This window comes from Lissotriton helveticus, chromosome 9, assembly GCF_964261635.1.
Source record: "Lissotriton helveticus chromosome 9, aLisHel1.1, whole genome shotgun sequence".
NCBI classification, from domain to species: Eukaryota; Metazoa; Chordata; class Amphibia; order Caudata; family Salamandridae; genus Lissotriton; species Lissotriton helveticus.
The window spans coordinates 396,534,907-396,558,987 of record NC_136070.1 but is presented as its reverse complement, the minus strand read 5'-3'; the positions used below and the strand labels follow the sequence as shown (position 1 = coordinate 396,558,987).

The 24,081-nt window shown below is 49.8% G+C and overlaps 1 long non-coding RNA gene across 1 annotated transcript in view; it reads right to left on the bottom strand.

The window, feature by feature from the left end:
- Window positions 1-2,995: 2,995 nt before the first annotated feature.
- The window catches only part of LOC144782766 (uncharacterized), a 32,572-nt gene continuing 11,486 nt past the window's right edge, over window positions 2,996-24,081 (bottom strand). Inside the window, exon 4 of the long non-coding RNA XR_013601248.1 lies at window positions 2,996-3,081. This is a non-coding gene — a long non-coding RNA (uncharacterized LOC144782766). The remainder of the gene's footprint in view (window positions 3,082-24,081) is intronic.

Sequence of the window (24,081 nt, the reverse complement as noted above, 5' to 3'; positions counted from 1 at the left end):
CCCATTACTTTCAATCCCGATTAAACCCCTGATTGACACCCTCCTCCTGTCCCTCTCACTAGGATACTGATTTAATCGGACGTTTTCCGCTCCTTGTTGCGCTGGGGACAGAGGACACACTCCACGCTAGTCGGTAAGCTTTACCGATCACTGTGTTTGCGCAGCTCCATTACCAGTACCGTCACTTTGGCCATATCGACCTGACTAATGTTCCCTTTAACCAGATACGCAGAGTGGTCCCCCCCTCCCCCCCGTGTTCAGCAACCGGATCGCTTCGCCATACCCCTTTGGGATATTGGACTTCATTTCCTAAGTAAGTCGTGAACTCCCTCGCTCAGCCCTTCAGATGTACACGTGTTTAATTTAACCACTGTCCTGATCGGCACTATTTTGTTCTTATAGGATTGAATATCCACTATCAATTCTACATAATGTTTATGGACGACCACTGATATATTCAGGTATGTGTAATGTATAATGTGAATACCCTCATATTTACTGTGATTGTTTCAACTATGATACACTTACTCCGTATATTTATTTAAATTTAGGTTGTTTGCCCCACCCCCTTTTCGTCCTGATGAAGACCCACTTGCAAGGACTTTACTGATTCCTGCGCCCCTTGGGTCGAAACGTCGACTTCCTCACCTTGAAACACAGCCTCCTCCAACCCATAATTCATGCACAGTATGGACATTGGGGCATGTGTATTGTGAACTTTTATGTTGATTTGTGGTCCTTCTATTGTCTGTTCGACATTGAATTCATACGAATGTTTGAATAATACGTGTTTTTAATATCACTATCCCTTCCTACACTACCCTCACGTTTGCACGTCCCCCATACCCCCCAGGGGCACCAATACAACTGTAATCTATGTAATTGATTACCTTTTCCCTATAATGTGAATTAAACATTATAGACGCATTTACTTTTCAATTGCTTTATTTAAATTGTTTTTACTCAAACGTCTACCTTACTGGGACCCCCTCTTCTTAATGCGGCTCCATATGGTGGCGCCATATGGTCGCACGCTCCTGAAAGGAAATCGCCTATTCCCCCTCCCACTGCTGGCACTTTCACTGCAGCGCGGCTTTATTGCAGGGTGGCCAATGCTTGTTTTCATTGCCTCTCTCACGTCTCGTTAGCCCCCTCCTCACATTCCGTCCATTGCCCCGGACCCCACCTTTAGCCCCACTCCTCACATTCCACCCATTGCCCCCTCCTCTCTGCAGCTGCTGCTCAGCCGGACTCTGCCTCACAATTGTCCCTTCAGTCGGTGACTGGACTCAGCGTGAGAAACCCCTGGAAGCTTCAGATCCGTCCATTCAAGCGCAGACTCAGGGGTGCAGGGAGGGGGTCCGTGGTTTATTGTGTGACCACGTGAGAAGGTAGCACGTCTTGTCACTGATGTGTGTCTGGGGACTTGAGTGGCTTGTGTTGTGGGCGCACATTTCACAAGTGCTGTGCTCCACTGTGTGCATGAATAGGCCTCTGAATATTGTTCATTCAGCCTCACGTGGGGTGAAAAGAAGTCCGCATTACGGTAAAGTGTTGGAGGGGAAATAGTGATCATACTGTTAAATGCGAACGAATCGTAATAGAAGATATGAGAGGATGTGGCCTAGCGGGCGGAGCTGCCGACTTTGGAGCTGGGAAAACCAGCTTCGAGTCTGGGCGTCGCCTCAACATCCTGTGATTCTTAGCAAATCCTTAGGGGCGAGTTTGAGGGTTTGAACTATATGAAACTGTGAAAAAAACAGCCACATGGCTGCAGCTGTGAGCATCACCAAAGCACCCCGGTCCTCCCATAAATCAGAATTGACTGGTGTGTCGCTTCGGAGAACCTTCAAGATGTGTCAGCTGTGAGGAGGAGTCACAGAGGGGGGGGCATAGGAGTCAATGCAGTTCCAATTTACACCGAAGTTAATTTATAAGGAAGAGTCAGACCTGTGTCCCGGCCCTGTTTATTAACAGGGTGAATGTTGTACAATAGCTATGCATGTAAATAAAAAGAAAAGTGTTGCATGCAGCATCTCGAACCCGAAGCAAGCCCATGCACACTGTGCCACCCACACTTCCGCCAGCCCTCACCCTGATCAGTGCCCCGCCCTACTCTCTGTGGTGTCAGACCTCACTCGTGTATAAGAGTATCCTGCAGGCAGTGCTTAATTTGTAAAATATGAAGTGCCAGGGCTCTGACCAGGAGGCCACTGCACCTTGCACCACCCATCGCCCCTGTCATTGTTGCCAAAACAACTACTAACCATCTCTCTCGCATGTAAATGCGACAGTTCAGATTATTCCAGGTCCTCAAAGCTGAAGGAAGGGCTGTGGAGGAAGGTATGAGCATTTTTTTAATGCACATTGTTTTCCCAAACAACTGTTATACTGTTCATCTCTAAATTACATGAGCAGCACCCCCTTGTGGCAGACTGTCCTAAATGTGGTGTTGACAATTAGGTGCCGGTGCCGAGCACCCGAAACCAATTAAGTGCCGGTGCTCAGCACCGGAAAGCACCGGCTCAAATTAAGCACTGCCTGCAGGAGTGCGTCAGATCCCCCAGCTGTGTGTGGGGCACACTCACACTCTCACAAGAGACAACAATCAGCTTAACTCGCACACCTGGTCCGCGAGGGGTGAAGCAAACTCACACATTGTGCGTGGAGCTCTCTCAACACATATTAATATCAGCAACGTGCTTTTCTTTAACCACTTTATACTGTGTTTCTGCAGATTGTATGTGCTTTAACTAACAAGTGGTGGTATTTTTATTCCCTCGCTGTACCCCCGTGGTGAATTGTGCATAAGTCTCAGCAGTCCAAATGAAAACATTGAGAAAAGCTGTTTATATTGAAAGTCTCTTTATTGAGCTGTCATTCAACAGGTTACATATTCGTGGACTCCATAAAGGATAACAGTTAACAATAACAAGACACACTGTCACAGTAAGGTCACAGCAGAGACAGACGATAAACACAGGAAATTCTTATATCGGATACAGTGAATGTCTCCATCAAAGGAGCGAAATCCTGGGTTTCATTCTGTGACTGAATGAGTTTCTGCTGATAATCAAAGCCCTAAAAATATTGTAGAAGAAAATAAAACATACTCAGTCACTGAGATGCAAATCTATGGCAGAGACTTCACCACACTGAACATCTTTATAAAAGAAAACACAGCATTGTGTAACTCACACAAATAGCGCCAAGACTACTTCTAAAATGAAGACTTGTCACTAATGAAAAGTTATTCCTTTTCATTCACCAATAATGAATGTTACACTTTGGAGAACACACAATACATGTGCACTTTGTCATACACTTAAAAAAAAATTAGAACAGGAAAGCAAAGCACTTTGTCATACACACTTTAAAGAGATATTTTACGTACTTCTGATGAATGTACATAAATACACTGGGACTGCGCAGAAGGCAGACATTTTACTCATAGGTTTTCAATTGAAAATAGAGTTACACCAGCACTAATATTTAAACAAGCATTTGCAATGCAATAGGTCTCGCATTTATGCGAGTTTAAGCTATTGGCATTGTAAATGACAATGCCTTTTATTTATGTTTTTAATAACTAAAACAAAAATAAAAGGCATTGTTATTTGCAATGTCAATAGCTCAAACTCGTTATTCTATCCTTTCACATGTAGACTTACCTACGTCCTTATCTGATGCTGCTGTGAAGGATTCCATCGAAAATCATTTTGGGCACTTAGTCAAAAGTTGTCCTGGTGTTCGTTTCCCCCATTTTCTTTATTTTATTGATGTGACATAGTTACAGCTCACAGTGTCCTTACAACTTTGAAACAAGCATTCTTTGGCATAGTTACCAAAATCCTCGGGTGCAGAAGTAACATTAAGCACCATTTTACTCCCATCATCACGTCATTATAAGATTGCCACCTAGCCTTTGCTTTAATCCATCACACACACCACACACAATCACACACACAACCACACATAACTACACACACAACCACAAACAACCACACACACACAACCACAAACAACCACACACAACCACAACCCCACACACCCACAACCACAACCACACACAAGCACACATACAACCACACACAAACAACCACACCGTCAGGGCACACTTTCACCAGGCACAGACACCATCAGTCGTCAGTGCTCGCTTTCACCGGGCACAAACACCACTAGCCGTCAGTGCATGCTTTCACCGGGCACAAACACCACCAGCCATCAGTGCACGCTATCACCAGGCACACAACACCAGACGTCAGTGCACACTTTCACCAGGTACACACATACCACCAGCCGTCAGTGCACGCTTTCACCAGGCACCCACACGCACCACCAGCCATCAGTGCACGCTTTCATCAGGCACCAGGCACACACACCACCGGCCTGCAGTGCACACTTCCACCAGGCACACACACCTCCAGCATCAGTGCACACATCAATTGTTAACGCATCCACAATTAACTATTGTAGCAATCGCAGTATGGTGCACTTTACTTTTAGAGGGAATTGGGGGAGTGGAGGAATCACCTACACTACTTCCAAAGGCACTCCAGATGGAGAGAATGTCTCCTTCTCGCAAAGTTTAAACAGTTTAACCAGTGTAGTGTATGACAAAGTCAGTAGTCATCAGTTGTATATAGTTGAGTATTTATTTGAAGAGTCTCATATTAAAATCATAGTGAATCCATTCAAATGAACAGGTATATACATGGTTTTCCAAAATATCCAGTTGTACTAACAATATCCCTATGCATTTCGGGACCGTGGCCCTTCATCAGGGGATAGTTGACAATCTGTAAACGAAAATACATCCAATCAGGAACTGGATGGACCTCAAAGAGAGACATACACGAAAGTAAATGATGCCGTGAGGACAAACGAAAAACTGACATGCCAAAAATAAGATGGGGTAAACAGAACTTATAAGGTGCCAGAGGAACGTCATTGTTGAAAAGTGAATACATGCGGGCAAACGAATAAACGATGAGGAAAAGGAGTGCAAGACCGTAAGTCCAGTGCGAAGTGCACGTGAAGGTATATATGGGTCACGGGGTGAGAGGCATTCGAAAAGTGGTAAAACGCGGTCACCCAAACTGGTCTAAGATATACAAAATAATCATGGCTGATCGAGAATATATGGTGAACAGTGTGCATCGCAAGGTAGGTGCATGACATTCCCGAAGTGCCCTGGATGCGGTGGTTTAACGTTACCGGCGTGCTCTGGAAAGACGAGATATCTGTGCTCGAGCTGGTAACCATTCCGGGTGTACAACGCGGAAGTAAATAATAAACGCAAACGGGGGAGATTAAAAACAAACGTAGTACTATCGTGAATAGAAAGTTAACAGAAATACACAGAAAATAACGAACATATGTGGAAAAAGGATAAAGTGATGATCATATAAATATAAGTAAACATCTCAGAGGAAGAAATAAGTATAAAAGATCAGCATATGACACGAAGAAGGGAGGGTAGAAGTAGAGGACAGACACATATGGGCGGCCATCTTAGGTGAGGAAAAAACGAGACTGAGGGAAAGTAAAGAAATTAAAGGAATGAGTGGGGAAAAATAGAAATGAACAAAAACAAAGAAATTAAAAGGCTCAAAACGGGTAAAACAGGGTGGAGTGAAATCAGAGTGGACCTGCGGAGAGTGAGGGCAAGAACATAGTAAAAGGATAAAAACATAGTCAAAGATTAAGGAAAGAGAATAAGTGTCTCAGCAAGTACATAAATGTATCAAAGAAAACAGCTGTATTCAATACGGTCATTAAGGCCTTTCGGCTGACAGGTATCCAGTTTTTTCATCCAAACAATTTCTCTTTGTAGGAGTCTTTTTTTGTTGTCAATGCCTGCCCTCAACGGTACAACCTCCAAAACAAGGAATCGGAGTTGGCTGATGTTATGCTGATGTTCAGTAAAGTGAGCCGCTAGAGGTGCTTTCGTGATCTTGTTCCTTATCGTACGCTTATGCTCCGTCAGGCGGATGTTGGAAAGGCGACCCCAGGGGAGACAGAAGGTGTCTGACTGCCTGCCCCGAGACCCACCTCTCTGTATGGAATAGGCCGAGCGCCGTAGGGAGGCCTCCTCGGCGAGGCTCCTCTCCTACAATCGTAACAGCTGAGCAATCACACTACTAACAGATGGACACCACACCGGAGGAATATTCACAAGAATCTTTATATAAGCAATTAAGGCAAGTTCTTGGCAGGTTAGCAGGCAAGGATCGAGGGATCCGTAAAGTCTTGGTTTCGGGGATAGGGGGTAGCGGGATTGTCTTGGCACCAACTGGTGCGTGGGTAGTTCAAGGGGTCAGGCCGCGGCAGCGTCAGCAGGGCCTCGATGATAGTTCAGCTCGGTCAGGCCGCGACAGCGTCAGCAGGGCCTCGATGATAGTTCAGCTCGGTCAGGCCGCGACAGCGTCAGCAGGGCCTCGATGATAGTTCAGCTCGGTCAGGCCGCGACAGCGTCAGCAGGGCCTTGAAGATGGTTCAGCTCGGTCAGGCCGCGACAGCGTCAGCGGGGCCTCGAAGAAGGTTCAGTTCGGTCAAGCCGCGACAGCGTCAGCAGGGCCTCGAAGGTGGTTCAGCTTGGTCAGGCCGCGACAGCGTCAGCAGGGCCTCGAAGGTGGTTCAGCTTGGTCAGGCCGCGACAGCGTCAGCAGGGCCTCGAAGGTGGTTCAGCTTGGTCAGGCTGCGACAGCGTCAGCAGGGCCTCAAAGGTGGTTCACCTTGGTCAGGCCGCGACAGCGTCAGCAGGGCCTCGAAGGTTCCAGGTGCAAGAGTTCAGATCAGGATCAGCCGCGACCAGGTCAGCAGGGCTTCGACTCCAAGATACAACTGAAGTCCTAATCCAGGGCTGGCCCAGATATAGGACTGGAGTCCTTTGATGTCCGGACCCTCGCGCCTGGGGGTCAGAGGGGCCGGAATGAGGGTGTCCAGACACCCAGCAGGGGGGTGGAGCCAGCGCCCAGGGAGGCTGGAGGGCGATCGATACCAGGCGTCCGGGGACGGCTGGAGGCCCATCGAAACTCCCCTCCTCCGGGATCCGCCAAGGGGCCACTCTACCACCTTGGAGGATCTTGGTGCCTCGATGTCGGGGCTTCGCTGAGGCCGGGGCCAGGGATGGCTGCGGCCACGTGCTCGGGACGTGATGGGCCCAAGATGGAGTCGGGCCGGAAATGGTGGACTGGCATGGTCGCCAGACCGGCGGTGTTGGTGAGCAGGGTCCGCCGGGGTCCCAGGGGGTAGAGCCGTGGGTTGCCAGGGGGGCTGCTCTCGTCGATGGTTCGTGTTCAGGGGGGTCGACAGCGGGTCGACGGAGGGCCGATGTCGTCCCAAGCCCGCCATGCGGGAGGGGTAGGACCACGCCACAAGGCCGAATCCAACACATGTCCCCTCCAGCTGAAGGCGGGGAGAGTCACCCATCTTCCTGGGGATTCTCCTCGTCGAGGCGGAAGAATCGGGACAGGCCGTCATCATTGGCGTGGTAGTCGCCAGGGCGATGCTCCACAGTGAAGTCCATCCCTTGGAGGGAGATGGACCAGCGCAGCAGCTTTGGGTTTTCGCCATGCATCTGCATCAGCCACCGCAGGGGCCGGTGGTCAGTTTGGACCCGGAAGTGGGTGCCGAAGAGGTAGGGCCTGAGTTTCTTGAGGGCCCACACAACGGCGAAGGCCTCTCTTTCAATGGTGCTCCATCGCTGCTCTCTGGCCAGCAGCCGCCGGCTGATGAAGGCCACAGGATGGTCAATCCCCTCGGGGTCGATCTGGGATAGGACCGCCCCGATGCCGTGCTCCGAGGCGTCGGTCTGGACTACAAACTCCCGGCTGTAGTCAGGGGCTTGGAGCACAGGGGCGGTGCACATTGCTGGTTTAAAAGTCTCTAAGGCCACCTGACACGTGGGTGTCCATTGTACTTTTTGTGGCCGGTTCTTCGAGGTCAGTTCAGTGAGGGGCCCCACAATGCTCCCATAGTTCTTGATGAATCGCCGATAATATCCAGTGAGCCCCAGGAAGGCCCGGACGGCTGTCTGGGTGACCGGGGGCTCCCAGGCCACGATGGCGTCAATCTTGGGTTGGAGGGGAGCCACGTGGCCGCTCGCCACTTGGTGTCCCAGGTAGGTCACGGATCCTTGACCTATCTGGCACTAGCTGGCTTTCACAGTTAGTCCGGCCCGGCGGAGGGCTGTCAGGACCTCCCAGAGGTGCTTCAGGTGCTCGGCCCAGTGGAGGCTGTACACTGCAATGTCGTCTAGATAGGCGGCGCTGAATTCTTCTAGCCCCGCCAGCACTTTGTTCACCAGTCTCTGGAAGGTGGCTGGGGCGTTTTTCATGCCGAAGGGCATCACCTTGAATTGGAAGTGGCCATCGGGTGTGGAGAATGCCGACCGCTCCTGGGCGCCTGGAGTGAGGCCGATCTGCCAGTACCCGGCTGTGAGGTCGAAGGTACTGAGGTACTGAGGTACTGAGGTACTTGGCGGCTCCCAGGCAGTCGATTAGTTCATCGGCCCGGGGGATGGGATGTGCGTCGGTTCTGGTAACAGCATTCAGTCCCCGGTAGTCGACACAAAACCTGAGTTCTGGAGGGGTGCCAGGTGCGGCGGCTTTGGGGACCAGGACCACTGGGCTGGCCCAGGGACTGTCGGAGGGTTCGACCACCCCCAGTGCCAGCATCTTGGTAACTTCTGTCTGGATGCAGGCCCGAACTCGGTCGGGAACTCGGTAGGCCCGGTGTCTCACTGGCTGGCTGTCCCCGGTGTCGACATCGTGGACACACCACTGGGTCACCCCGGGGGCGAGGGAGAACAGGTCTGTAAATCGCCCCAACAGTTCTTGGCAGTCTCGGCGTTGCTCTGGGGTCAGGTCGGAGGAGAGAGAGATTCCCTCGACGGAGCCGTCTTTCTCAGCGCACCTTAGGAGGTCGGGCAGGGGCTCGGAGTCATCTTCGGCCCCATCGTCGGTAGCTAGCAGCAGGCTCAGTTATGTGCGGGCAAAATGAGGCTTGAGCCGGTTGGCGTGCAGAACCCGTAGGGGGTTTCGGGGGGACTCCATGTCCACGAGATAGGTGACAGGGCTCTTGCGCTCGATCACTTTGAAGGGGCCCGACCATTTGTCCTGGAGGGCACAAGGTTCGACCGGGGACATGACCCAGACCCGCTGGCCCGGCTCGAACTCGATGGATGAAGAGTTCTGGTCATACCAGCGTTTCATGTCCTCCTGACTGGCCTCAAGATTGGCCTCTGCAAGGGCCCGGAACTTCCGAGTCTGGCTTCGGAGGGTCAGGAGGTACCGGTAGACATCCGGCGGTGCGTCTTGGACTGTAGTTTCCCAGCCTTCTTTGACCAGGCTGAGGGGACCTCGGACAGGGTGCCCGTACAAGAGTTCAAAGGGGCTGAAGCCCAGGGATTTCTGTGGTACCTCCCGATAGGCGAACAAGAGGCAGGGCAGCAGGACGCCCCATTTGCGGTGGAGGGGCTCTTCTAGGCCCTGGATCATCCACTTGAGTGTCCGGTTAAACCGCTCCACAAGTCCGTTCCCTTGGGGGTGATACGGGGTGGTGAATTTATACGTGACCCCGCACTGTTGCCACAGGGACCACATATACTTTGATATAAAGTTTGTGTCCCGATCGCTCACAACTTCTCAGGGGAACCCCACTCTGGAGAAGATCTCCATCAGTGCTCGGCCCACCACGGGAGCCGTTATGGTTCGCAGGGGGATGGCTTCGGGATAGCGGGTGGCATGGTCCACCAGTACGAGGATGAAGCGATGCCCTTGCGAGGTTCGGGGGTCCAGGGGCCCCACGATGTCTATCCCCACTCCTTCGAAGGGAGTGGTCACTACTGGAAAGGGTTGGAGCGGGGCCTTCACCTTCCCTCCGCTCTTTCCGCTGGCTTGGCATGTCGGGCAGGTGCGGCAGTGGTTATGCACATCGTTGCGCATCTTTGGCCAGTAGAAATGGGTCACCAGGCGGCTGTAGGTTTTGTCCTGCCCCAGGTGCCCGGCGAGGGGCACATTGTGTGCCAGGTTCAAAAGGAAGTCTCTGAATCAGAGGGGGACCACCAACACTCGGCTGGCCTCTAGCTCGGCAATTTTCTGTTCACTGTATAGGAGGCCGTGGTCCCAGTAGACCCAGTGGGACCCCGAGGTGTCCCCGGCAGTTTGGGCGGTGGCTTGCTGTCGGGTCCCCTCGAGGGAGGGGCAGGCCTTCTGTTCCTGCCGGAATTGTTCTCGGGTGGGACCACCCTCTTGGCGCCATTGGGCTAGTTCGGGGATGTCGCTGAGTTCGGCGCTGCCTTCTTGGTCAGGCTCCGATGGCTCGGGGTCGGATTCTTCATTGACTGCGGGCGGTGGGGGAGCGGGCCACTCTGGCTCTTCAGTCGGGGTGGCCTCGGGTGCCACCAGGGCCCGGGCAGTCATGGATCGGGTCGTCGCGCAGACCCACTCTGGTAGTCCCATCATTCCTAGATGCTCTCTCCGTTCGACTTGGGCCCAGGGAGAGCTCTCGAGGTCGTTTCCAAGGAGGCAGTCCCTGGGGGCGTCGTCCCGGACCGTCACTTTGAGGGTGTCCGACACCCCCCCCCCCCACTTGAAGGGGATTCGGGCCATCTGACACAGAGTTTCGGAGTTGTCGGCGGCCCTCACGGGGCATCGCACGTTTGGTATGATCTGTTCGGGGGTCACCAAGTGGCAGCGGACGGCCGTCACACTGACTCCCGTGTATCGGAGGGCTTCGGTCAGTCGTCCATTGATGTGGACCCACTGACGGTACTTTTGAGTGTTCCTCGGTAGCGGGGCCTGGGGTACCATGTCTCTTTCGCCCAGACAGGCTAGGGCCATGGCGGCCGGTTCATACTCTGTCTGATCTTCATTGTAGACCTCTTCGTCTTCTTCTCCCCCTTCCCCCAGGGCTGCAGCAGCGAACTGGCGCGTCGGAGGCCCGGTGGTACCGGGGCGCTGGTTCATGGGGCAGAGGGGGTCACTGGCATAGTGACCGGTCCGCTGGTATCTGTGGCAAGTAATGTTCGGGTGGGGCCCCGGCCGTGCTGGTGGGGGCCCTCTTCTGGTCAGGGATGGCGAAGTGTTCTTCTGGGGGACCCCCGAGGCGGACTCCGGCCCGGGGCCGACGGGAAGTCTTGGCTCCTGTTCTGGCCTCCTCCGCCGCCACGCTGGCGGGGTGCCCCTGGCCGTTCTGTCCCATTTCTCCTATTGGGGTGCGGGGGACCCGGGTGCTCACCTATTGATCAGCCTCGACAGCGAGTTTTCAGGGCTTACTGTCGAGGAGATGCTGCCTGAGCTCGACAAAGCAGTTGTTGGAGAGGTGCTCCCAAACGATGAGGTCGAACAGCTGCTCGTAGGTGGACACTTTGCTGCCCTTTATCCATCCTTCCAGGGCCCGGCTATAAAAGTTTACGTACTCCACCCACGTGGTACCGGGAATCTTTTTGCAGTCTCTGAACCTTTGTCGGTACATCTCGGGGGTGAGGCCATACCGGGTGAGCAGGGCGTCCTTCATGTGGCCATAGGAGGACATCACGTCCTCGGCCAGCTTTAGCAGGGTGTCTCTTCCTTCGCTGACGAATCTCCCCCATATGCCGGCACCCCAATCTTTTCGCGGGATGCAGTGCGCGGTCATGGCAACTTCATACGCCTTGAACCATTGCTGGATATCGTCATTTTTGTAGTATTCCTTGACGATATCCTTGGGAATGTGGACCTTCGGGTCGGTAGGAGGTGGAGGGTTCCGGATTACCGCGGCGCCAGCTTCTTCGATCTTGGCTTTGATCTCTAGTTCTTTGAGGCCACGCTCGTGTTCGTACGTGAGCTTTTTTTCGTCCAATTCTCTTTGGCTCCGCCTCTCTTCCAGATCTCCCTCTAATCGTAGTTGTTCAATGTCCATTTTCTTTGCTGCTAATTGAAGCTCTCCATCCAGCCGGAGTCTGGCGAGCTCTAGTTCATGGAGCCGACTCCTCTCTCGCTCCCGGGCGTCTTCGTGGGAGAGGCCCGGTTCTTTGTTGGCGGTTCTTTCTTCCACTGGGGCTACGACTGTACTCAGGGGTACTTCTAGGATAATGTCCTCGTTGTCTTGGGGTAGGGTTGCTCCGGTCTCCACCCATGTGTGTAATACGTCTTTATGGGTGTACTCCCCTAATAGTTCTTTCTGGAATTCTGCGGTTGTTCCGGCTTCTTTAGTAGTCATCGTGGTTGTGGGTCTCTGTTAGTAGTGGCGAGTTACTCGCTGTACGATTTGCGCGGGCTCGGATCCCGTCGCTTGCCACCAATGTTGAAAAGGCGACCCCAGGGGGAGACAGAAGGTGTCTGACTGCCCGCCCCGAGACCCACCTCTCTGTATGGAATAGGCCGAGCGCCGTAGGGAGGCCTCCTTGGCGAGGTTCCTCTCCTACAATCGTAACAGCTGAGCAATCACACTACTTACAGATGGACACCACACCGGAGGAATATTCACAAGAATCTTTATATAAGCAATTAAGGGAAGTTCTTGGCAGGTTAGCAGGCAAGGATCGAGGGATCCGTAAAGTCTTGGTTTCGGGGATAGGGGGTAGCGGGACAGTCTTGGCACCAACTGGTGCGTGGATAGTTCAAGGGGTCAGGCCGCGGCAGCGTCAGCAGGGCCTCAATGATAGTTCAGCTCGGTCAGGCCGCGACAGCGTCAGCAGGACCTCGATGATAGTTCAGCTCGGTCAGGCCGCGACAGCGTCAGCAGGGCCTTGAAGATGGTTCAGCTCGGTCAGGCCGCGACAGCGTCAGCGGGGCCTTGAAGAAGGTTCAGTTCGGTCAGGCCGCGACAGCGTCAGCAGGGCCTCGAAGGTGGTTCAGCTTGGTCAGGCCGCGACAGCGTCAGCAGGGCCTCGAAGGTGGTTCAGCTTGGTCAGGCATCAGCAGGGCCTCGAAGGTTCCAGGTGCAAGAGTTCAGATCAGGATCAGCCGCGACCAGGTCAGCAGGGCTTCGACTCCAAGATACAACTGAAGTCCTAATCCAGGGCTGGCCCAGATATAGGACTGGAGTCCTTTGATGTCCGGACCCTCGCGCCTGGGGGTCAGAGGGGCCGGGATGAGGGTGTCCAGACACCCAGCAGGGGGGTGGAGCCAGCACCCAGGGAGGCTGGAGGGCGATCGATACCAGGCGTCCGGGGACGGCTGGAGGCCCATCGAAACTCCCCTCCTCCGGGATCCGCCAAGGGGCCACTCTACCACCTGGGAGGATCTTGGTGCCTCGATGTCGGGACTTCGCTGAGGCCGGGGCCAGGGATGGCTGTGGCCACGTGCTCGGGACGTGATGGGCCCAAGATGGAGTCGGGCCGGAAATGGTGGCCTGGCATGGTCGCCAGACCGGCGGTGTTGGCGTGCAGGGTCCGCCGGGGTCCCAGGGGGTAGAGCCGTGGGTTGCCAGGGGGGCTGCTCTCGTCGATGGTTCGTGTTCAGGGGGGTCGACAGCGGGTCGACGGAGGGCCGATGTCATCCCAAGCCCGCCATGCGGGAGGGGTAGGACCACGCCACGAGGCCGAGTCCAACAGCGGACTTTTATTTTTCTTTAAGTCTTCCCTACGTAAGGGAGTCCGCATGGACATTATAGTAGATAGACGACATTTTTGGAGTCACATGTGGCATTGGTCATAAGCTTGATGGTTTTACCAGATGATGGATGGTTCATGGTTTTGCCTTTAATGATATTATGGCAGTGACTACAGTTCTGACACGGTCTCGTACCTGTGAAGCTGGTGGATGTTTCGGTAGATCGAATCTCCAAGATGTTTTTGATGTTTTTAGACCTTTGGTATGCAAAAAGTGGTCTGAGGTTGAAAATGCCTTGAAAATCAGGTTCTTGTTGGATCATATCCCAGTTTTTCAAAATTATATTTCTGATGGCCGAGCTCCTAGCGGAGTATTTCGATACGAAAACCAGTCTCTGGTTACTGGTTTGTTCAATGTGTGGAGTCAAAAGATCCTGACGATTCTTGGAGGAAACGCGTGTTCTGGCTATTTGTAGGGTGGATTCTGGATATTTATGGTCTCTACACTTCTGAAGGATCTTTAGTTCAGAGATTTCGTAAGATTCAGGGTCAGAGCAAATTCTTTTGGCTCTGAGTAACTGGGAATAGGGTAAATGTCTTTTCAAGGATGTGAGATGACAGCTGGTGTAGAACAATGCGTTGTTTCTGTCTGTTGCTTTTACAAACAGGTCAATAGTGAGTTCGTTGCCCTGCAGTGTCACTTGAACATCCAAAAAAGGTAGACTTGAGGGTGAATTGGATGTGGTCATCTACGTTGTTGATGTAGGAAAGAAACTTAGCGATTTCATCTGGTTGACCGATCCAAATAAAAAAAAATTCATCTATGTACCGCCACATAGTGTGGATGTGATTAGTCCATTCATTGTTGTTCAGAATGTGGTTCAGTTCCAGGTGGTGCATGAAAAGGTTAGCGTAGCTGGGTGCTGCACAGTTGCCCATTGATGTACCAACTAGCTGTAGGTAGTAGTCGTTGTACCAGGAAAAGTAGCTATGGTAAAGGGTAAATTGTATCAACTCTAGTAGCAGGATTTTCAGGTCATCGTCGATAGGATGGTTCAACAAGAAGAATTCTATTGCTTCAATGCCTCTGTTGTGGGGTATAGATGTATACAAAGAGCATACATCAATTGTAACCAAAGTATATGTAATGTTGGGAGCTAGAATCACCTGTCGGAGTTGATTTAAAAAAATCTGTGGTGTCACGTACATATGTTGTCATACTTTTGACGATGGTTTGAAGATACAAATCAATGAATTTGCCAGTGGGCTCATGTATCGAGTTTTTGGTAGATACTATGGGACGAAATGGAGGTTGGTTCAAATTCTTGTGAATCTTAGGTAGCATATGTATGCTTGGGCATTTTGGATGAGGTTGAGTCAGGTATTTGCGGTCTTTTTCAGTGATTGTTCCCATCGTGACGGCGTTATCCAGGATGGTTTTCAAGATGGTGGAGAAGGCGTCTGTGGAGTCTTGAGTTAACTTCATGTACAGATTGGCATCATGTACGTGCTCAGTCACACTTTTTAGATAATAGTCACTGCCCAGAATAACTAGTGCTCCCCACTTATCAGCTTTGCAACAGACAATGTCGTGATTTCGAGCAATTTGACTTAACGCTCTAGATTCCCTGCGGTTGAAGTTATTGTATTTGGGGACTGGTTTTCTGAAACATTCCTTTAAAGCGTTCAAAGTGATGGTCTCATAAGAGTCAAAGATCTTGTGGATGACGGGAGCCTGAAAAGTGCTCTTGCTTCTCAAGTCTTTACAAGTATGGACAGTAGGGGGACCCATGGGAGGGTTGACGTCAGTGAAAAAAAGGCGTAATCTCAAACTGCGCATGAACTTGTATAGGCTCACTTCGGTTTCTAGTTCCGTGGCATTAAAGGTCGGGACAAATGATGTCCCCCGTTCAAGTGTAGTCATTTGAGATTTGGTCAAAGTCACTTTAGAGATGTTGATCACTAAGGTTTTTTGCTCCTGGTTGCCTGAGCTATAGATGTTATTGGTTGTTTTGTGCCTTCTGCTCCTCCGGGTTCAACGGCGGCAACGGGGCCTTTCTCTAAAAAAGAGACACCAGATGTTGTGGCTGTGCTCTGGGAGACGTTATATCGGTGGTTCTGGATAATGGAACATTTCTGGATGGTCTTCCATGGAATGAATTCCCTCTTTGAAATGTTGATCCGTCGGTTGAGCTATCTTCATCAGATGAGGGATTGTTGTGAGGTCTTTGTTGTCTACGTTGAGCATAGACTTCAGCCCAACTGTAGACCTCCCCCAGTTTGTAGTCCATGGTGTCACGCTTATATTTTCTAATCTTTCTGTTTATTTCTTTTGTATATTTATCCAATTGGATGTTGATGTCGTCTAGAGCCTTGTCCAATTCATCCTTAGACATATTCTTATCCAAGTTTTGCTTGATTTGTGTGACTCCTTTTTCCAAATCGTCGATCATCACTTTATCCTTTTTTCACATATGTTCGTTATTTTCAGTGTATTTCTGTTAACTTTCTATCCACGATAGTCCTACGTTTGTTTTTAATCTCCCACGTCACCCCGTTTGCGTTTATTATTTACTTCCGCGTTGTACACCCGGAATGGTTACCAGCTCGAGCACAGATATCTCGTCTTTCCAGAGCACGCCGGTAAGGTTAAACCACCGCATCCAGGGCACTTCGGGAATGTCATGCACCTACCTTGCGATGCACACTGTTCACCATATATTCTCGATCAGCCATGATTATTTTGTATATCTTAGACCACTTTGGGTGACCGCGTTTTACCACTTTTCGAATGCCTCTCACCCCGTGACCCATATATACCTTCACGTGCACTTCGCACTGGACTTACGGTCTTGCACTCCTTTTCCTCATCTTTTATTCGTTTGCCTGCTTGTATTCACTTTTCAACAATGACGTTCCTCTGGCACCTTTTAAGTTCTGTTTACCCCACCTTATTTTTGGCATGCCACAGTTTTTCGTTTGATCTCACGGCATCATTTACTTTCGTGTATGTCTCTCTTGGAGGTCCATCCACTTCCTGATTGGATGTATTTTCGTTTACAGATTCTCAACTATTCCCTGATGAAGGGCCACGGTCCCGAAATGCATAGGGATATTGTTAGTACAACTGGATATTTTGGAAAACCATGTATATACCTGTTCATTTGAATGAAGTCACTATGATTTTAATATGAGACTCTTCAGATAAATACTTGACTATATACAACTGATGACTGCTGACTTTGTCATACACTACACTGGTTAAACTGTTTGAACTTTGCGAGAAGGAGACATTCTCTCCATCTGGAGTGCCTTTGGAAGTAGTGTAGGTGATTTCTACACTCCCCCAATTCCCTCTGCTTGAACTCGGTGTCCTGACAGACCAGGAAGGACTCATTCCTCGGCAACCGAAGACTCACTACTGATAGATCCAGTCGATCTTGCTGAACTTACCCAGAGACTGTGCCGCACTCCTACCCTTTTGCTCATTGCACTTTACTTTTAAACATATTCATCTAAAGCGCAGCATGCCACCATTGCTACTAAAACAAATACACATTTTTTTGGACTACAATTTATAGACTTTTGTTGCAATTGGTGTTGCAATATTTAGCAATGTCAATAGCTCAAACGTAATTAATGCGAGACCTATTGCATTGTAAATGCTTGTTGTTGAATGGTGTAAATCCGTTCAGTAGTTGCTATGAAAATCAAAATTTAAAAAATATCGATATATAGAGGCGCACAGGATCCGCGCACCCTCCCGAACACGAGCTTCATGCTAATTGGCTGTCAGCACTCCAAACCAGGAAGTGTTGGCAGCCTTCTTGTGCCTCGGTAGAACTGAGGCACAAGAAAATAGGAAAACAAACGCACAAAATACGAAAAGGGTGCAGGGTAGAAACACCCTGACCCCCTAGGCCTGCTTAGAGGGTCCAACAAGTACCCCCGGGGCCCAAAATAATAATTTTTTTTAAATCACAGGATGCGCGGAGGATCTGCGGTTCCGGCCGCAAAATTTAAAAAAACGAAGCGCGGGCTGGCCAGGTCCCGGGGGAAGAAAAAAAAGTGTGGGGGGGATTAAGGACCACCACCCCCCGGGGCTTTGATTTTTACAATGGGGGGCATCCAAGGCACGGGGACAACCACCCCCCGGGGCTTTTCAAAAGTATTTGCGGGAGCTGACGGCCCCCGCAGCCCTGGGAACCGCCACCCCGCAGGGCTTGTATGTTAAATAGGTGGGGGGGCTCAAAGGCCCCCCAAGCCCCGGAGAGCACCACCCTCTGGGGCTTTTGTAAAATATTGGTGGGGGGCATATGCCCCCCACACTGCACCGGGGACCGCCATCCTCCGGGGCTTGTTCTAAAACAAAAATAAACTACCTGTGTGGGGGGGCTCAAACCCCCCCACATGCCCTGGGGACCGCCACCTCCCTGGAGCTCTAAATATGCAAATTTGGGGGTCCCTTACAGACCCGGAGCATTAACAATGTTGGGAGGGGGGCCGCGCGGCCCCCCTCGTGGAGCCCTGTGATGGCGCTGGGGACTGCCACCCCCCAGGGCCAGCTCCTACAGTGTCCCTGGGTGCCCACCCCCGGAACACTGCTGTTTGCTATGGCCGCCCTGCCATATGAAACTGTGCTATGGTTTTTGGAAGAGAGGGAAACCTGCTCTCTCTTCCAAAAACTAAAGCAGATTGCTTTTCCACACGGGGAGCAGTTCCCCATGTGGAAAAGCAATGCCGGCTTCCGCAGGAGGCAGTGAGCCATCGGGAGCCGCCAGGGAGCTGCGTTGCAGAGAGGTGTTCAGAGGCCACGCCCCTTTTTACACCTCTCTGAAACGTACCTCTGTGGCGCTTAATGGAGGTACCTAGTGGGCTAGTTGGACCCTAGGGATCCTCAGGATTCAAGGGGACTTAATCTCCCAACTTAAAACGGCCACAGGGCACATTTACACAGTGGGGAAGAGAGGGGACGGGTGACATGTGCAAACACACCCTGTGGCGCGTTTTAAGTTAGTGAAATTATTCCCCTTGAATCCTGAGGGCCCCTGGGGGCCAACTAGCCCACCAGGTGCTTCCAGTAAGCGCCACTGCTCTGCTTTGCAAAGGGGTGGTACAGGCCTTGCCCCTTTTTACACCTCTCTGCAACGCAGCTCTGTGGCGCTTACTGGAGATACCTGGTGGGCTAGTTGGACCCAATGGACACTCAGGATTCAAGGGGATTTTATCCCCCAAATTAAAACGGCCACAGGGCGTGTTTGCACACGTCACCTCAGGCACCCTGCTCCCTTCACCAGTGTGCAAACGCGCCCTGTGGCGAGTTTTAAGAGGTAGTTTTACTCCCCCTGCCCTATTATGTACTAGGTTCTTACAGAGGCGGTCATGGTAATCAGAAGGGTACCCCAAAGCATAATGTTCCCTAGTGTATGTAGGTGTTTTCACTGTATTCTAAGTGTCTTTTAGCATAGCACTGGCTCTAGGCCTGGTTAGTCAGATTCAGTTACCACCAGTACCCGTCTGAAAAAGTTGTGGGCACAGGAGGACTTTCTGCTCCTCTGTTGGTTCTTTCTGTACATCTCTTCTTCTTCCTGCACTTTTCTTCGTCTTTGTGGACTTATGTTGCTTCTTTCTGCATTTCTTTTTTTTCTTTCTGTGCGTTGTTTCTTCTTTCATCACGTCATACCTCTGTAGGTATAGTTAGAAACTAGCATTTAAAAAACCTTTGAAATTCACTGAAAAAACCATAGGTTTCAGGCAAGTTATATTTAGAAACTAGCATTTAAAAAAACTTTGAAATTCACTGAAAAAACCATAGGTTTCAGGGGCATTATAGTTAGTTGGACATTTCTCTCGTACAAAACCAGTGAAATACCCCCGTTAGAGTTAGTTCAGCTAACTATAACTCGCGCGCCTGCAATGCACTGCTGATGACGTCACATATTACATCACTCATGACATGGTCAGTGAGATCACTCATGACATCACTGATGACATCTCAAATGACATCACTGATACCAACTACTAGTGTGCTGGTTGACTTCTCTTGACCAGCCTGCCACCCCAGATGAGTTTCTGACCCCAGGGGTGAGAGCCCATGCTCTCAGCAGGTCAGGAACAAGCCTTCTCTGGTACAGGGGGGCATATTACCAACAAATCGCGATATTTATCGCTAAGTAGGGTTAGCAGCAATATTTTTATCGCCGCGCATCACCGGTTTTTATCGCTGAGATAACTTGCTATTAGCACGGTTTATCTCTAAAGCGATAAAAATCAGGCTGTATTCTCAGCGATATTCACACATTAGCAACGAAATGCTCTTAGCCATGTTATCCACCAACCATTGGATAACATGGCTAAGAACTGGTCTGAGCAGGCGTTCGTTTTTGGAGATGCGGGAATATTTCCATCGCTAAGCCTGCCTTTCTAATAGGCGATAGCAACGTTAGTGACTGCTTGCAGTCGCTAACAGGTTGGGTACGCCCACTTTGCATGTCATTAGAGATAAATATCGCTGACATGCAAAGCGGGCCCCAAACCGCTCGCTATCGCCTAAAAGCTGTCGCTAACATCAGTTAGCGACAGCTTGCTAATAGAGCGATAGAATTATCGCCGCTTAGCGGCCGAAAACGGCCGCTAAACCGGCGATAATTGCCTATCGCCACCCTTGGTAATATGCCCCAGGGTGTTTTATATCTCCTACAGCAGGATGACCTGTAAATTAACATTCCAAGTAAGGGAGCTTCATAGAGCCCGCCACCTTTGTTATGCAAACCTGGCTTCCCTCAGAGATGATGCCACCCCCCGACCAGGCCCCATTGGTCACCTGGACAGGAGGGACAATTAGTAGTTAGGGAGGCGTGTTCAACCTCAGGCAAGTTCCAACCCTAAGGTGGGCTACCTGACGTGGACACAAAATATAAAAGTCTGCTATCTTTGTGATGGCAGAATTAGGAACTCTGTGACAGGTTTATGCCCACTTCTCACAGGAAGTGGTCAATTAGGGGGTGTAGTGACCCCAGGGGTATGTAGCCTATTAGCTACTACCCTACACTCCCTAACACCCCTAACTTTAATATTTAGGGGAGCCACTGGCACCATGAAATCAGACCCTGCCCACCCGAAAGAAGACGAATACTGAAGAGTTGCAAAAGTAAGAACAGACAACCAGCAATGGACTTTTGGCGCCAACCGTATCAGTTTGTCTGCTGTCCTTGACAATTGTGACGAAGACAGCTCGTCCTGCAGCAGCCTGTGCCTCTAATTTGCCAACTCTGCAGCCTCCTTGTGCAGGCCCCCTCTACTGCAAGTGTTTCCCGCGACAAAACCTGATGCCTCATGACACCTCTGCACCTGGCCTCCTCAGCCCGAGCAGAAGAGGACCAAAGGTGTCCCCACGTCCCCGAGCATTGTGAGACCTGAGCCCCCATGTTGGTTGAGTTGGACTGGCCCCAAAGTCCCAGCCTTCATCTTCTTTTTGACCGGACCGATCCCCATCGACTTCAACTGGGCATCCAACGCTATATTGCACCTTTGCACCCGGCTGCCCCAGTGCTGCCTGAAGTGACCTGTTGGTGCTGCCTTGGAGCCTGCCCCATACTCACCCTAAGTCTGGAAGATTGGCCCTGTAAGTCACTGTGAAGTACCTGTATGCAGTAGATGCCTTTCCTCTGTAGGATAACATTACCGCTTCAGAAATTGCACGGTGTCGACTTTTGAAACCTGTAAATATTTCTAACTCGAAAGGTACATACTTGATTTTGATGATCTTGGTGCCTACATTTATATAAAGATATGTGTTCTTTTTATAAATTGGTGTGGATCTCCTTATTGAGTTATGTACATCATTTATGGACTGTGTGTATACAGTAGATGTCTAACACTCCTCTCTGATAAGCCTATGGCTGCTCCACCACACTACCCCTTAAGAGAGGACCTTGGGATTGCTAGAGCAAGACCCTGTCCACTTATAAGGGATACCTGAAATCTTTGGACAGTATACCTCTTTTTGGTATACTATACATAGAGCCAATTTCCTACATTGTTGGTGCAGCAGTAGGATACAAGACCTGACACTTCCTGCACCATTTGAATTCCACTAAGAAATCCAAAATTGACCTTAGGTAAAATATTTTTGTCAATTTCTATTTTTTTGTATATTGTTTGAGCTAACTGATAGGGCCTTTTATTGAGCCCCCACCCCACCACCCCCAATTCAAACTGTTTCAAAATCAATGCATTTTAATTAGTTAGGCCCTTTTAGAAAGCTTACTTAAATTGTTTTCTAAATTACTAAAAAGATCCCAACTACGTTAAAGCCATGACTGAGGTAGCAGGTTCCTCTCAGGAGCTCAACATGGGCCCCTACAAAAGTCTTAAGTTGACCAAACTTAAGGCCCTTTGCCAAGCATGGAACCTAGCCATGGTGTCTAAACTCAATAAAACACATCTGCAAAGGATGCTTGCAGAAAATGATAGATCCATGGCAGGTAAAGAAACCCCTGAGGAGTCTGGGGAAGTAGATGCTGAAGAGGATGATGAGTTCATCGGCAACCCTACTGATAGCATCAGCACTGCAAGCATTACTAGTAGTACCCCAGAAGACGTAGACAGTGAAGATGCTGATCTTCAAAAACTAGCAAAGAGGATAGCCTTAGAGGATAAACTTGTAGCAATAGAAAAGGAAAGAGCTGAGATGGGCCTAGGAAAGCTGCACTAGTCTTCCTATTTTTGCTGCCTCTGGTGGCAGCAAAAAATAGGGAGAAAGGTGAAGCTTTTAACCCTAAGAAGCCCAAAGTTATTCTGCCCAAATATACAGAGGGTTGTGATATCATCAAATGGTTTACTGCTTTTAAGAGGGCTTGTACAATGAGGAAACTCAGACAGAAGTATTGGGGCTCTCTACTCTGGGAGCTGTTCTAAGGAAAGTGCAGGGATAGGCTCCTGATGCTGGATGAGACACATGAGGAGTCCTATGACCTCATGAAGAATGCCTTGATTGAGGGCTTTGGACTCACCCGAGGAGTGCACGATCAGGTTCAGGGAAACCCATAAAACCTTGAATCAGAACCTAGGTAGATTTTGTTGACTTCTCAGTCAAAACACTAGGTGACTGGTTAAAAGGTAACAAACTGCAAGACTATGATGGGCTTTATAATCTTATTATGAAAGAGAATCTGTTAAGTAACTGTGTTCCTGAAAATGGCCTCAGTACCTGGTAGACCTAGGTCCACTTTCTTCCCAAGAACTGGGAAAGAAGGCAGACCACAGGGTTAAGACTAGGGTAACAAAGACAACTCATGGTGCGTGTGACCAAAAGAAAGGGGTTGCTAAGCCCCCCCCCCCAGGGAAAGAAAGTAACCCGTCTAAAGATACAACCAAATAGTCTTCTAAAGGCCCCCAAAACCTGTTCACGAGGGTGGGCCTGAGACAAAATCACAGACCAAGGTTGGGTACCAGGGTAAGAACTGGGATCCCTAGAAGGCTTGGTGCTTTAATTGCAAAGCCAACGGGCACCAAACTAGAGCTCCTATCTGTCCCAAAAAGAATCCTCCTAGTGCACATGCTGTTACTAATGCAGTGGTAAGTCTCCCCGATGGGATCCCAGGTGTGCCCTGACCATATCATATCCACGTGGCAGTAGAATGATGTGATCCAGAGGGATACCTAACAAGCTTTTGTAAAGGCATCACACTGGGCTCCAGAATCCACTTCTAAACAAATAAAACTTACAGAGACTCATAGAACAACAGGAGCATTCCAGAAAAGCCTGTCCTGCTCCATTGATATTGTGCAACGAGTACAAATCCCTAATAACCTCGACAACTGATAAGTAGGAATCAAAACACTTTGTCGTGCCCCCTAAGAATTCACCAAATGCTTGTCCTGAAGAGAACCCCCAAAGAAGTGTGGGTTTGAAACACATAGACCGGAACCAATAGGGGATTCTAGTTCAACCAGTATCAAGATGGACGTATAAATTCATTTGTCCAAAGAAACTATTGGAAGCCCACATGATATACCTCTGGACCCTTTATACGTTCCAGTACTAAAAGCACTTTCTGTGAATGTAATGCTCTGGTCTTGTAAAATCTTGGATTGGTGAAGAAGCAATTTTAGCCTAGTTAATGTATAAATTTTGCGTTATCACAATATATATTTGATTTGTCTTTCTATATTTCAAACATGTTTTTTAAATATTTTTTACTGTATACAGAAGTTGAATGTGGATTGTCCTTTCTATTATCGCACCAAATGTGAAAGTTTTAAAAACTTTTCTGTTCAATCATGACTAAAACAAATTTGAGGTCATGATTATTGAGTAAAATGTACCTCATGCATAAGTAAAGATGTGTTTAAATCTCACAACCACCTGATTTTGTTTTGTGTAAACAATTGACCATATCAGAGAGCACACTGACACAACTCAAGTCTCAGAGGGTGGGGTGGATGTAGCTGCCCTGACTGTCTGGTCCAAGAAATCTGGAGAAATACAGACAACTGCCACATATTAATAGGGTTAGGGTTGAAGCATGGAGGGATAC